The sequence below is a fragment of the Tupaia chinensis genome, unplaced genomic scaffold (genome assembly GCF_000334495.1).
Source record: "Tupaia chinensis unplaced genomic scaffold, TupChi_1.0 Scaffold149168_1, whole genome shotgun sequence".
NCBI lineage: Eukaryota > Metazoa > Chordata > Mammalia > Scandentia > Tupaiidae > Tupaia > Tupaia belangeri.
Window position 1 is genome coordinate 1,357,764 of NW_006209014.1, and position 14,961 is coordinate 1,372,724.

Here is a 14,961-nt window from a genome sequence, read left to right on the forward strand (position 1 = left end):
TCCACCAACTAGAAGTAATGTGCTATTCTTTTTTGTGTGTGAGTAAACTTCACTGAGTTAAGTCCTTGATATTCTATTGTTTCTATGCTAGCAGATAGCATTACCCTATGGAAATAAGAGCCATAAAAGATTAGCAAATACAGTATTTCATTGAAACAAATTATTTAAAGCATGCTGGCCTTGACTCACAGCTGCCAGCATCTAGATCTCTTTGCATGAAGACCAAGCCCTTTCTGCCCACACATGAGGAGGCAGGCTAAAAGAGAATTCAAGAGAATTCATGCTTCAGGACACCTTAACCAATGGATTGTGAGACTTGGTCTGTATTTATATATTTTCTGGTTGAATTTAATTGTGGAAAAGCCATCTTTGCATAAAATTTTGTGTCTCCCCACCCCATTCCATAGCATAGAGTTGTCCCTTTCCCTTTCCCCCTCCTGATTGTGGGTTGTAGAGAACTGAATCCCTAGGGGACAACAGAGCATCAAAGAGTCGGTATCATCATGCTGAGGTCAGCAACCTAGTAACCAGAAATACCTGCATGTGATTAGAAGCAAGCAAGTGACAAACCTGTTTTTGGGTATTTACGTCTTATAGCAGTTTGTGTTACATTAACTAAAAGGTAGACTAAAGAGACTGCGTTTGAGAAAGATACCAAAGGCAGATCAGGAAAGCATGTCCAACAGTCATCAGACAAGAGAGCAAATATTGGAATACAAATTGTGAGAATCACGGCAGATGAGAATCACATACAGTGGGTTGAAACAAGTGAATAGAAATTAGTTCGGACAAATGTAGGAAAAGGGAATGGTATCTTTGAATGGGTTTTGCATTCACTTGCCTGCAGATTGTGTAACTTGCCAGGTTCACATGAAGGGACCCAACCAAGATGAATCTACTATCTAGCATCTGATCATTGTCAACTTTTTAAGAGAGTTGATTAGAAAGGAAACAACAAAGATCTGTCATTCCCATAAAAATCTTCATATGATCTAGTATTATAGGGTTTCAATAAACAGGAAAAAAAATTCTTTTGAGGTAATTAAGCCTAAGCTGTTGCTCAATATAGAAATCTTTTCTGTGATATTACAGAAGTATAAGAGTTTCACTTGAAGCTTTCCAATGGATAAAGAACTGTCTAATGAGGTACCCTGTTCCATGGTTGGCCAGGGATAAATGCTAAAGGTTACTGAAGTATTCTTTATTTTGATTTTGAAACTCCTTGGTTTTTCCTTTTAGCTCCACCCCTACCCCTTCACCTACCCCCTTGACTGTCTACTTGGTACATTCTCTTCTTTTCCAGGCCCCCAAAGGTTCTTCTGATATCACTGTATGCTCTCCCTGTGTGAGCTCATCTTCCCACTACAATCCACAGGCTGATAATCTCAGATGAATACACCTATCTAAAATGCCAACCCTGAACTTCACATTTATCTCTCCATTTGTCCACTGACCATCTCCATGTGGATATGCTATGGGCACCTCAATCTAGGTAAATCCAAGCCAATGCCTCAACTACTCCTGAAAATCTTTTCTCCTTTTAGGTTCCTTATCACAATGATTGATATATAATTCTATCTCCTAAATACTTCATGATTAAGAGGAATTTTGTCCAACACTGCTGGTTGGTGATAATATTTTTTTTTTTTGAGTGACACGTGCACTTGCTGGAAAGACAAAGACACAGAAAGCAAGAAATCATCCCCCAAGGAGGAATGGCCACATCACAATCCCTCTCTTCTATTCCCTCAGGATTTGGGGCATGCACACCGTGCACCTGGCATGAGTTTCAAGCCTCTGGGTCCAGAACTTGAACCACAGTAGGCCACATGGGAGTTCAGTGGTGTAATCATTATGCCATCTGCTGGTCCTCCACTGGTGATACTTAATTTCAGCCAGAACTTTCTCGCCTAGATTATTATAAATTCTTTAGCACTGTTCTCCATTGTTCCACTCTTGTTTTCTCCTGTCTAATGTCAAGTAGCAGGAACAGTGATGCTTCTGACTTATACTGACTTATGTCTGATTATGTTGCTGTCCTGTTAAAAGCCTCGAGAGACTCTTAGAGTAAGAGCTCAACTCATTAATAAGTCTTATATTTCGCAATCAGGATTTGCTTATCTCCAGGCTCACTTTTTAAGTCTTGTTTTATACAGTCTGATTTCTTTTCATTTCTCAAATACTCAAATATATACTGTTTCTTTCTCTTCCTAACATATTTTTCCTGCCTTGCCTTAGCAATCTCTAACTAAAGGTCTTTTAAATCTGAAATGAGCCTCACCTAATCCAAACCGAATGTCTTTCCATTGTCTCCAAGTATGGAGTTGACTTTGTGTGAAGTAGAATGATGAAAGTATATGCAGAAATACATTATCGAGAGGTAAATAAGATGTCTTTCTCTATCTCTACCTATTGCTCTATTCGTGTATTTTAAGAGATTATGATCTATATGGTGGTTGTAAGATACATACTTAAAATAACTTATACCAGAGAAAATTAACGATGTAGCAAAGAAGTCAAAGACTTGATGAAAGAAAGGATGTATTTTAAGTTTAAATGTTCAGGAAAGGTCCTGCAGTGCAATCGTTTAAGGAAAGATGGCATTTAGTACAAAGAAGAAAAGGCTTAGTTGAGCCTCAGTAACTGTCTTCAAACACCTGAAATGCTTGGAGTTTGTTAGCTTCGGGCATTCATTTTTTTTTCTCTGCTGTTATGTGTTTGCTTAATCTCAGTGAAACCTCTAAGAAATATGTCACTGAATGATGATGTCTTAGTGTGTTTGGACTGCTATAACAAAACAGACTAGGTAGCTTAGAAAAACAGAATTTTACTTCTCACAGTCTGCAGGCTAGGAAGTCCAAGATCAAGGCACTGGAAGATTCTGTGTCTGGTGAGGGCCTATTTACTGGTTCATAGATGGTGTCTTCTTGCTGGGCTCTCACGTGGTGGAAAGGGAGAAAGATCTCTCTCAGGCCTCTTTTTAAGGGCAGTAATCTCATTCATAAAGACTTTATCATAATGATCTAATCATCTTTCGAAGGGCTCGCTTCCTAATACCATCACTTTGGGGGGTTAGGCTTTTAGTGAGTGAATTGAGGAAAGACAACCGTTCAGACCATAGCCAATGATCTTTGTGTTTGTCAACTTATAATGACAAATCATCACAATGAATTTGACTACTAGCAGACTTAATTTATACATTTTTCTTAGCAAAGGTGTGAAGTTAATTTGTTCTGTAAGTATAAAATGGCATCTAATGAAATCATTCCACTGTATTTTGCTTGAATATTTTCATGGCTCAATTCTTAATGCAGAGAGTGCTTTTCCCTCCTTCTCAATTCTGATCAACCATGAGATAATTTCTAGCCAAAGTTTCATGACTGGTTGAAATTAACCAAATTAGATCAGTTTTCTAAATTATAATCAGTAATACAGAGGAAATTATTTTGACCAAGTGGAATTTAGTTGGAAAATTCTTTGAATTAAAAAGTACCTAAAACCAAACAGTAAAAGCACCTTATCTGACCGAAACTCATGAAGAAGTGGACTTCTTGTCGCTCTTATGGACATTTCACTTTGAGTTCTGTGGATTGTTCTGATGGAGTATGTACAGACACACTGATATAAGTGTTTCAGTTGAAGCATCCAGTTTAACCATTTATATTATGTAAATTTTCAGATGATTAATTGACAGGCCCTGAAGACTTCATTCTGTACTGCATCAACCTTATTCCTTTAGAACTGCAGTTAGTTCTTTTGTGGTTTTTAGAACAGTTCCATCTAACTTCCATGTATGAACTTATAAGCTAAAAATAAATATATTCTAGATTAAGCATCATTTTATGATCAGTGCCATGCTTCAGGTGGTTGATGAAGTGCCCTGGATATGTATACACTGAGAAAGCTCACTAGTATAGCCCTAGGACAGACACTGAACATCTTACTATTTCTGCCAAATAAGGAAAATAATAAATCTCCTCTGAAAGCCAGACCCACAGGTGAGCTGCAAGGCATGCTTCTTAAGGGTTAATTCTCAAGTGAATGCAAGGATGTATTCAGTCTCCAACAAGAAGTCTGTGCATTTAGCTCTTTCGTAGGCACACTCCAGTTTTCAGAAAGGTGAAACTGGGCTGAGAGGATGTCATGCACCACTGTTTGAGCAGGATGGAAGGCAAGATGGGTCTTTTCAAGTGTGAGCTGTAAGCCTGAAGGAAGAATAGCAACGTCCTTGGAGCCTTCCAAGGAGAGGAGAGTCTGGCTGAATAATCAGTGTGCAGAAACCAAAACCCTGCAACTTATCAGGCAAAGGGACATGAAGGCTAGAGTTGCTGTGATGATGCAAATGAAGGGCAAAATGGTACAAATTCCTGTCTCCCAGAAGGTGTAATTAGGGAGTGAAGGTAGAAAAACAGCTATCTCTAGAAATGCAGAGTAGATGCATATGCAGACTTCCTCAGGCCTGGGTTAACAGTTAAAAGATATTGACGATTTTCATTTCTCGCCTTCATTTTATATAAAAGTTTGCCTGAATTCCAATTGATAATACTAATAACAGATCACAAAACAGACACAGCACAATGTTAATGCAGAAGCCACACACACAAAGAACTTAAAACATCTGAGCCAAAGGAAACCTGGGCCAAATATGAAAAACATATCTATGGTAATCAATCTAAAATTATGCACATAAAATCTCTGTCTAAATCATGTGAACTATTTGACATTCTAGCCATAAGAAACACCGAGTTCTTTTTAAAGGCTTTGATTTGATAATACAAAAATACATTCTACTTCACTTCCATTCCGGTTTAAGTGGTATTTATGTTCTATGCCATTTATAAACTGACGCATACAATGCACACATACTGGGCAGCTGTCATGGTGTTTTCTTACCATTTGAAGTTATTCAAGTGGCTTCAGTATAGGGTCAATGGGATACTTTGCTTTGCAGAGATATGAGTAGCTGAGACCTGCAAAGTACTTTCCTCATGTTCAAAGGCAGAGAACATTTCAGCTGTTTTACGAGTCTGCGTTAGCCAATAAAACTCTTAATTTAGCCCAGTGTTGTTGGTGAGATGGTCTTATCTCTCCTTGATACTGCTTAAGTTGCCTTCACTTTTCTGCATGTTAGATGATGGTTTTTCCCTTTATACACTTGGCTAATTAAAATAACAAATCTTCACAGCCGTCTTTTTGGGATTCCTTCTTATCATTCTCAACTAATTAAGCTGGAGGGGAGAAAAAGAACCTCCTACAGCCTAGTAGCAAATCTTCAAGCATCAACTATATTTAGTATCTTTTACAAAATAAAAATATTTTATCTTGGATAGCTTTCTTCTTCATGGCTAATATATTGTTTCTTGGAATACTCGGGTTGTTTTTCTTTTTTTTTTTTTCTGTTCTGTTCTCCAAGTAGAGAAATCTCTGTGCCTCTGTTCCCAAGTGGACAGCAGGAAGAACAGAAAATGTTTAGTGTCTTAGAACGGAAGCAATCCCTAATCCGGTGTCTACCTTGAGGGCTAATCGATATGAAAGCAATGAAATATTGAATGACTGAGAGGAAAAATTTCAGAGAAAGTAAACTTTAGCCTGTGAATTTTATTGGCAGTCAGGAAATCTTATAAAAAGTGAAGATTATCTTATTCCAGCTATAGAGATGTGGAGCTTCTTTAATGGTTAACATTCATGTACATTTTCATTGGTTTGGAACAGTTAAGATGTGAGCTGAAAGAACTTCTTCAGTTTCCTTCTAACTATTTGATGCTGTAATGTTCGACAACTTGAAAAATCTCATTTTTTTCACTCTCTGAAACCCCCAACTTGTAATTCTACCTCAAAGAATTTGGAAAGTGAGATGAGGTTAATCTTGACATCACATATATTAGTAAGGAGTTTTTCTATTAATTTGAACTATATATAGTAGATGAACTGTATCTTAAATGCATAATATATTTCCTTATAGAATCTTCCTTTATGGATATTCTAAATTAACGACAGGCCTGCAGCTTCCTTCAGTTTTTTTTCCCAAAGAGTTTAAAATAAGACCCATCAAATGTGAACAAGAAAGCCTAACTAAATAGTTTGAGATTAATAAATTAATTGCTGGCTTTAAAATTCAGCAAACAATGAATTCCTCTACTGTCTAATTCGTTCTATGAAGCACTCAGAGAGGCATCCGCAAAGGAGTGAATTTCCAAGGATTCCAATACCCAGAGCATCTTGGAGCCAAATGATTAGTTATGGGGCACAATTTGGTAATAGGAGACTGGGCAGAATGATGGATTATCATCTGAGGACATGTTGGTTAGAGTAAAGGAGCAAAGTGAGAGGAAAACTAAAGCACAGGCGACCCCACAAATATCACCTGTGGCGAATCTTAGAGTGAGCAGCCCAAGTCAGTCTGAGCCTGCTAGTAAAATGGTCTGGCGTCACTTGATTGGGTCTGGCTTAAATATCTACTTTTGTTCCACTGAGAGTTGTGAATTGACATTGGGAAGAGGGGGCTAATAGTACTAAAAACTCACACTTACCAGGTACTTTATGTGCCAGTCATTATTTTAAGTGCTCCATGTGTGTTAACTTACTCAATCGTCAGAACAATGTAGTGAGCTGGGCACTATTATTAACCTCTCTTTGGAGATAAGCTGAGGCATGGAGAGACAAATAACTTGACCAGGGTCACACAGTTCACAAAAGGTAGAGCTAGAATCTGACCTCAGGCAGGCTAGCTCCAGCATCTACATTCGTAAGGATGTTCTACAGTGCCTCTCCAAAAAAGTAGAGTCATCACTTTATTTAGTACCTCTGGGATAATTATTTTCCAAGTTGTCTATAATTTCTCCAAGGTGCCAAGAAACCATCAAGTGCATTGATCCTCAAGGCATTCAGAACTATTACTAGCATGAATAATTTGTAGGAGAGGCAGTTAAGATTAATTTTTTGAAATTTAAACCCTGAAGTCTATCTTATAGAATATTTGAACAGGTAAAAGTAGCTCCAATTACTATTTCATTTAGAAATATTTAACAATGCCTACTAATAAATGGCTCAAAATGGAAATTTCACAGTATTTTTCATTGTACATACAGATGAACTGTCAAAAATAATTTTTTTGGGGGGGAGAGGTTTTTGCCGTAGGGCACATGTGCTCGCCAGAAAGACAGAGAGAGATAGACAGAAAGCGAGAAGTCATCCCCCAGGGTGGATGGCCATGCTGTAATTCCTTCTCCTTTATTTTCCTTCAGGAATCTTTGGCACACATGCACATGCGTCAGGTGTGAGTTTAAGCCACCAGATCCAGGACTTGAACCGTGGTCGACTACATGGGAGTACAGCGACACAGTCATTATGCCATCTGCTGGTGTCTCAAAAAAATTGTTTTTTTAAATTTTGCTATTGTGTGCACTTGCAGGAGAGAAAAGAAAGTGAGAATGAGAGAGAGAGAGGGAAAGTGAGACAGCACTCCCCAGGGAGATGGCCATTCTGCAATAGCTTCCCCTCCGATCTCCTCTTGGAATTTTGGACACACACACACGCATGCACGTCTGGTGCGTTTTTCAATCTCCAGGGTTTGGAACTTGAGCCATGCAGTTGACCATGTGGGATCCAGTCACCTAAACCACCTCACCAGTAGGTGGCCCAGCTTTCAAAACTTGTATTCGAGATGGTGGTATTGAGAAAATGTTGTTAACCCTGGTCTGTTTGAAATTTTTTCTTGTACAGAAAGAGTACCTAGTAAAGGTTTGTTGAGAGACAGTCTAAAATGAATAAGTATAAACCTGCTATCTAGTCCTTCTGTGCTGCTATGACAGCATTCTGTAGGCTGGGGAAACTTGAAAACTGCACACATGGGGCTGGCAGGTACATGGTGGATTAGGGTGCTGGACTCCAACATGGCGTTCGAGTCCCAGATCTGGAGGCTTGATTTCTCACTTTTCCTCTCCCTCTCTCACTCTCACTCTGTCCCTCTCTAGTCTAAATTAATAAATAAATAAATACAATTAAATAAAATAAATCTTAAAACAATTTAAAAAAAAAGAAAGAAAACTGCAGAACTGTACATACTTCTCAAAGTTCTGAAGACTGGGGAGTCCAGGCTTAAGATGTCGGCAGATTCACTGGGTGTTGTGAGTCCACTTCCTGGTTCGTAGTCATCTTCTGGCTTTATCCCATATGGCAGAAAGAGCTCTCTGAGGTCTCTTTACAAGGACACTAATTCCAGTCACAATGACTTATTTACCTCCCAAAGACCTTACTACCAAACACCATTAATGGGGAACTAGACTTCCACATAATAATGCAATTTGTGGGGAAGAACCATAAACATTTAGCCTATAGCATCTACCTTTTGGAAAGATGACAAGATATCCTCTTGAAACATACACGTTTAATGAATCTTGGCATTTACAATTAATCTAAGTAATGTCTGAATCTTAGGCAATATACTTTTATATCATATCACTTGAATGAAGCATTTTTTCCTTTATTTTTTCACATTATCTTGATATGTTATAAGCAATCATCTATCCCAGAACATATACTAATACTTCGTAATTATAGGTACAGCCCTAGTACTGTGCTGCTGATACAATAGCGTGTTCTTTGGGCCACCTGGTGGCATGGGGGTTAAGGTGACTGGATTACACATGGTCAACTTTGTGCTTCCAGTCCCAGACCTGGCAGCTTGAAAAACATGCTGGGCATGTATGTGTGTGTGTGTGTGTGCCCAAATTCCCAGAGGAGAATAGGGGTAGAGGGTTGTGGCATGGCCATCCTGCCCAGGGAGTTATTTCTCATCTTCCCACTTTTTAAGTGTTTCTCCAGGAATATTTTCAGCTTTTAAAAATGAGTGATGATTCTATTTTAGCAAGAGTGGGCCCATTTCTTATTTCGCTCTGAGCGGGGAAGAGCTCAGCTGAGCAGATGTTGTCAGAGAGGGAGGTGAGAAGCAGTCTCACTGAGGTTTATTTTCTTACATAAAGGGGTTTCGATTCTGTATGCAATAGCCTCAAATTGTATATGCTCCAAGACCAACCAATTATGTGATATCGTTCTCCCAAAAGTGATTACATTCATTTTTTTAAAAAGAATTATTTTTTATTTAACTTTTTTTGTACATTAATTTTTTAAAGAATTATTTTATTTAACTTTATTAATTATTATTATCATTATTATTTTCCAGTTTGATCAGAGAGAGACAGAGAGGAAGTGAGAAAGCAAGCCACGAAGTCCAAGACTTGAACCATGGTTGGTCAGGTGGGAGTCCAGCACCTTTAACCACCATGCCACTTGCCTGTCCCATGTACATTCATTTTTAAAAAATACAGGCAGGTAGAGTTACATGTCCAGAGAAATGAAGTAATACTCTTCTATCTTCAGTACACAGTTAGGCTTGCAGTGATTCTTTTAAAATGTGTAAGTGGAGTATTCCTGGACCAGTGCTTGGATAGGAAAGCTAATTCATATAGACAATGAAGATCCCTGCAGTCCAGTGATAACCTTTTTTGCAAAGATGTAACTTCCTACATTTGTTTGATGCCATGTAGACACACTGATTTGCAATTTCTATAAGCCAAATTCAAGAATAAATGTATTTAGACTTTATCTGTAACCCAATGTGACGCAACACATGAAAGAAATATTTTTAAATTAGCACAATTTACAAGGTCAGATATTGCAAGTCAATCATTTATAAGAACCTAGTCTCCACTTTGTAGTCTATAAATATATAATATATTCCCCTTGATGATGGGTTTCTTTTCTTTTCTCTTCTTTTCCTTTCTTTTCTCTTCTTTTCTTTTCTTCTTTTCTTTCTTTTTTCTTTTCTTTCTTTTCATTCTCTTCTCTTCTTTTCTCTTCTTTTCTTTTCTTTTCTTCTTTTTTCTGTCTTTTCTTTTTTTGGAGAGGTTTTTGCTATAGGGTCCATGCACTCACCAGAAAGACAGAGAGAGAAAGAGAGACAGAAAGCAAGAAATCACTCCCCGGGGGGCAGGGGACATGCTGCAATCCCTTCTCCTTCATTCTCTTCTCGGGATCTTGGGCATGTATGCACACATGCCTAGCATGGGTTTAAGCCACTGGGTCCAGGATGCGAACTGCGGTTGACTACACAGGAGTCCAGCCACATAGCCATTACGCCAATAGCTGGTCCCAATGATGGGTTTATTTTCAAGAAATCTAACTACTAAAGAGTAATATCAGCAAATCAACCAGTCCCAAGTCTTGGAAAGTTTACACAGACATTTGTAAGTTTTGTTTACTGTATAACTAAGACCGATGTTCCACTGATATTATATCCATGTTCTTTAAAGCTGGTTTTCTTATTTATATAAGCCTAGGCAAGAAAAAGTGAAATGAACCTTTGCAGATATGAGATGATGGAACCCCTTGGGTTGGGTTTACACCTCATTCAGAAAATTGAGTACTATCTATTAGAAGTGGTAAGTGGCAAAAAGACAGAGCACGTTGTCAAGAATTTTCAGTGCAAACATATTCCTAGGAGTTGGTAAACTGGCATTAGATAAGGTAGTTAGAGATGAACTGTCTTTTTTTTTTTCTTCTTCTTTTTTTGGAGAGGTTTTTGCTATAAGGCACATGCGCTTGCCAGACAGACAGAGAGAGACAGAGAGACAGAAAGCGAGAAATCACCCCGAGGGGGGATGGCCACGCGGCAATCCCTTCTCCTCCATTCTCCTCTTGGGATCTTGGGCACGCACGCATACGCACCTGGCGTGAGTTTAAGCCACCGGGTCCACGACTCGAACTGTGGTCAACTATGTGGGAGTCCAGCAACATAGCAATTACACTAACTGCTGGTCCCGAGATGAACTGTTTTATGAGATATAGTAAACAATAGAGGCAATCCTGCAATTATTATAGCCATAATATCCATTTGAAAAATGGCACTAGATCCAGTTGTGCATGGGGTCCCACATGAAATTCACAGGCCAACACTATGATACCTTTCATCTATTATCATAAAGGGCAGGTCTATAGAGCTATAGAGATTCACATCTCTAAAATACTTCATTTGTGAAATGTGGAGAGTGGATTAGTAGGTATACATCCAGTTGAGTAATTCCATTTAAAAGGTGAGTAGAGGGAGCCATCTGGTACTTTAGTGGTTAAGGTGCTGGACTCCCACATGACTGACCATGGTTCGAATCCCAGACGCGGTGGCTTGAAAATCACTCTGGGTTTGTGTATGTGCATACCCAAAGTCCAGGAGGAGAATGGAAGAGAAGGGATTGTGATATGGCCATTTCCCCTGGGGACTGAATTTTCACTTTCCCTCTCACTGTTTCTCCATCTCTTTCTCTCCAACAAGCATATGCACCCTATGGCAAAAACCTAAAAAAAGAAGTGTGAGTAGAATGAGTGTTCCTGTCTCTTCTCACCTTATTGAAAGTACTTTGGAAAGAATTAATAAATTAGAATTTGCAAAGTATTTTGAAAGGTTTTGAGATGAAAGAGGATATGAAAATGAAGTGCAACTATCATTAGATGCTCCTATTATAGCAACATAAAGTAGGTTACACGTTGCTTTATATTCAATAGTAAAGAAAATACTATTGTATTACAAAGTTTATTTACTTCCTTGAAGGAAGTTATTTCTGTTTTCTCAATTCCAGTGACTGTAGGTCACTATCTTCAAATTAAATGATGACCATTTTCTCTCTAGCTCAAAGTGCTCCCTTGACTCAAATGTTATACTCAATTTTGTTTTATATTCCTTGTCTATAATTTTTTAAGTCACTATTTGGGGAAGTAAAGGTAATATTAAGTTTTAATATCTGTAGCTCAAATTTTTAACTGATGCCTGATATCAATCATATATTATTAAAAATTAATAACATACTAGTTTATGAGTAAATATATAAGAAATTTAATTGTTTTCTTGCTCTGTGTATTCCTGGCTTTACCACTTCTTAGTCTTATGAGCCTGTGGGAGCTATGTTATGTTTATAAAACTAAATTTAATTTCCCTACCTATAAAATGAGAATCATGAAGTTACCCTGTGTTAGGCCTCTTCAGTGGTATATTTTACCAAGAAATCTTAAAGAAAACTCAATGTCACATCATTATCTTATGAATTTTAAATATAGAAAGATTTGATAAAAAGAGTTTTTCTTAGTTAACATTTTATTCCTAAATTATAAAAAAGTTACATGGAAGGATGGAGGAGTCTTACCCGGTAGGGACCCAGGATTTGTCTGAGCCACCTCCCCCACCCCTGCTTTTGGTCGGTTTAGTACTTTGGTAAGGCCACTACTGTGCGCACCCCCCCCCACACCCCCACCTAGGATTTTGCTCTAGAAACTGTGGCAGCCTTGCTGGGAAGCGCCACCCCTCTGACTCCCCCATATACTACTATAAAAAAACGAGAAATCACCCCGAGGGGGGATGGCCACGCGGCAATCCCTTCTCCTCCATTCTCCTCTTGGGATCTTGGGCACGCACGCATACGCACCTGGCGTGAGTTTAAGCCACCGGGTCCACGACTCGAACTGTGGTCAACTATGTGGGAGTCCAGCAACATAGCAATTACACTAACTGCTGGTCCCGAGATGAACTGTTTTATGAGATATAGTAAACAATAGAGGCAATCCTGCAATTATTATAGCCATAATATCCATTTGAAAAATGGCACTAGATCCAGTTGTGCATGGGGTCCCACATGAAATTCACAGGCCAACACTATGATACCTTTCATCTATTATCATAAAGGGCAGGTCTATAGAGCTATAGAGATTCACATCTCTAAAATACTTCATTTGTGAAATGTGGAGAGTGGATTAGTAGGTATACATCCAGTTGAGTAATTCCATTTAAAAGGTGAGTAGAGGGAGCCATCTGGTACTTTAGTGGTTAAGGTGCTGGACTCCCACATGACTGACCATGGTTCGAATCCCAGACGCGGTGGCTTGAAAATCACTCTGGGTTTGTGTATGTGCATACCCAAAGTCCAGGAGGAGAATGGAAGAGAAGGGATTGTGATATGGCCATTTCCCCTGGGGACTGAATTTTCACTTTCCCTCTCACTGTTTCTCCATCTCTTTCTCTCCAACAAGCATATGCACCCTATGGCAAAAACCTAAAAAAAGAAGTGTGAGTAGAATGAGTGTTCCTGTCTCTTCTCACCTTATTGAAAGTACTTTGGAAAGAATTAATAAATTAGAATTTGCAAAGTATTTTGAAAGGTTTTGAGATGAAAGAGGATATGAAAATGAAGTGCAACTATCATTAGATGCTCCTATTATAGCAACATAAAGTAGGTTACACGTTGCTTTATATTCAATAGTAAAGAAAATACTATTGTATTACAAAGTTTATTTACTTCCTTGAAGGAAGTTATTTCTGTTTTCTCAATTCCAGTGACTGTAGGTCACTATCTTCAAATTAAATGATGACCATTTTCTCTCTAGCTCAAAGTGCTCCCTTGACTCAAATGTTATACTCAATTTTGTTTTATATTCCTTGTCTATAATTTTTTAAGTCACTATTTGGGGAAGTAAAGGTAATATTAAGTTTTAATATCTGTAGCTCAAATTTTTAACTGATGCCTGATATCAATCATATATTATTAAAAATTAATAACATACTAGTTTATGAGTAAATATATAAGAAATTTAATTGTTTTCTTGCTCTGTGTATTCCTGGCTTTACCACTTCTTAGTCTTATGAGCCTGTGGGAGCTATGTTATGTTTATAAAACTAAATTTAATTTCCCTACCTATAAAATGAGAATCATGAAGTTACCCTGTGTTAGGCCTCTTCAGTGGTATATTTTACCAAGAAATCTTAAAGAAAACTCAATGTCACATCATTATCTTATGAATTTTAAATATAGAAAGATTTGATAAAAAGAGTTTTTCTTAGTTAACATTTTATTCCTAAATTATAAAAAAGTTACATGGAAGGATGGAGGAGTCTTACCCGGTAGGGACCCAGGATTTGTCTGAGCCACCTCCCCCACCCCTGCTTTTGGTCGGTTTAGTACTTTGGTAAGGCCACTACTGTGCGCACCCCCCCCCACACCCCCACCTAGGATTTCACAATAGAGGATGTGATGAAGCCACATCTAGGCAACAATTTTTCTGACCTTTGGAAGGCCCAGGGCACTCCCGCCCCACTATGGCTAATGTTCCAACAAGATACATAACAGTGGAGCCACAGGCACAATAAAATGCCAGGAACTCATCTTAAAAGTTCCTCATTAACTCCTTAGTCACTTTACTTATCGCCAGTTAAAAAGGCTGTCCCCGCCCTTACCTAGCAAGCAGTAAGTTCTACCCCTTTAAAATATATTAGGGTTCCTTAAATTAAGTTTCAGATCCCTCTTCTGTTCACCTTCGCTGCCTCCGTCGAGATAACCCACCCACGGCAAGGCTGGTCCCCGGCAGAAGGAGGATCAGCAGATGGCATAATGGTCACATTGCTAGACTGCTATGTAGTCAACCACAGTTCCAGTCCTGGACCCGGGGACTCAAAACTCACACCAGGCACATGTGTGTGTGTGCCTAAAATACTGGGAGGAGAATGGAGCAGAAGGGATTGTGGCATGGCTATCCACCCTGAGGACTGATTTCTCTCTCTTTGTCTCTCTCTCTGTCTCTCTGGTGAGCACATATGCCCTATAGCAAAAATCTTTCTAGAATATAAAATTGCATGTGAGGTTTGAGGTTTGTGAGATGTCAGCAGCTGTACAGGTTGGACATCACATTGAATATTCACATTAAAACTAAATGGTTCTAAATTTGAGAAAGCAGTACAGCTGTAGTAAACTTTTAAGGCAATCACCTTATTGAAAAGAAAAAATCATAGTACACATAAACTCAGAAAGGAAGCAAGTTATGTTTCATTTCATACACTTTCTTTATAGAAAATAAAAGGCATTCTGTTAAATAAAAGCGTGACAATAGGAACTATAGGGGCAAATTAATGATTAAACTAGCCAAATG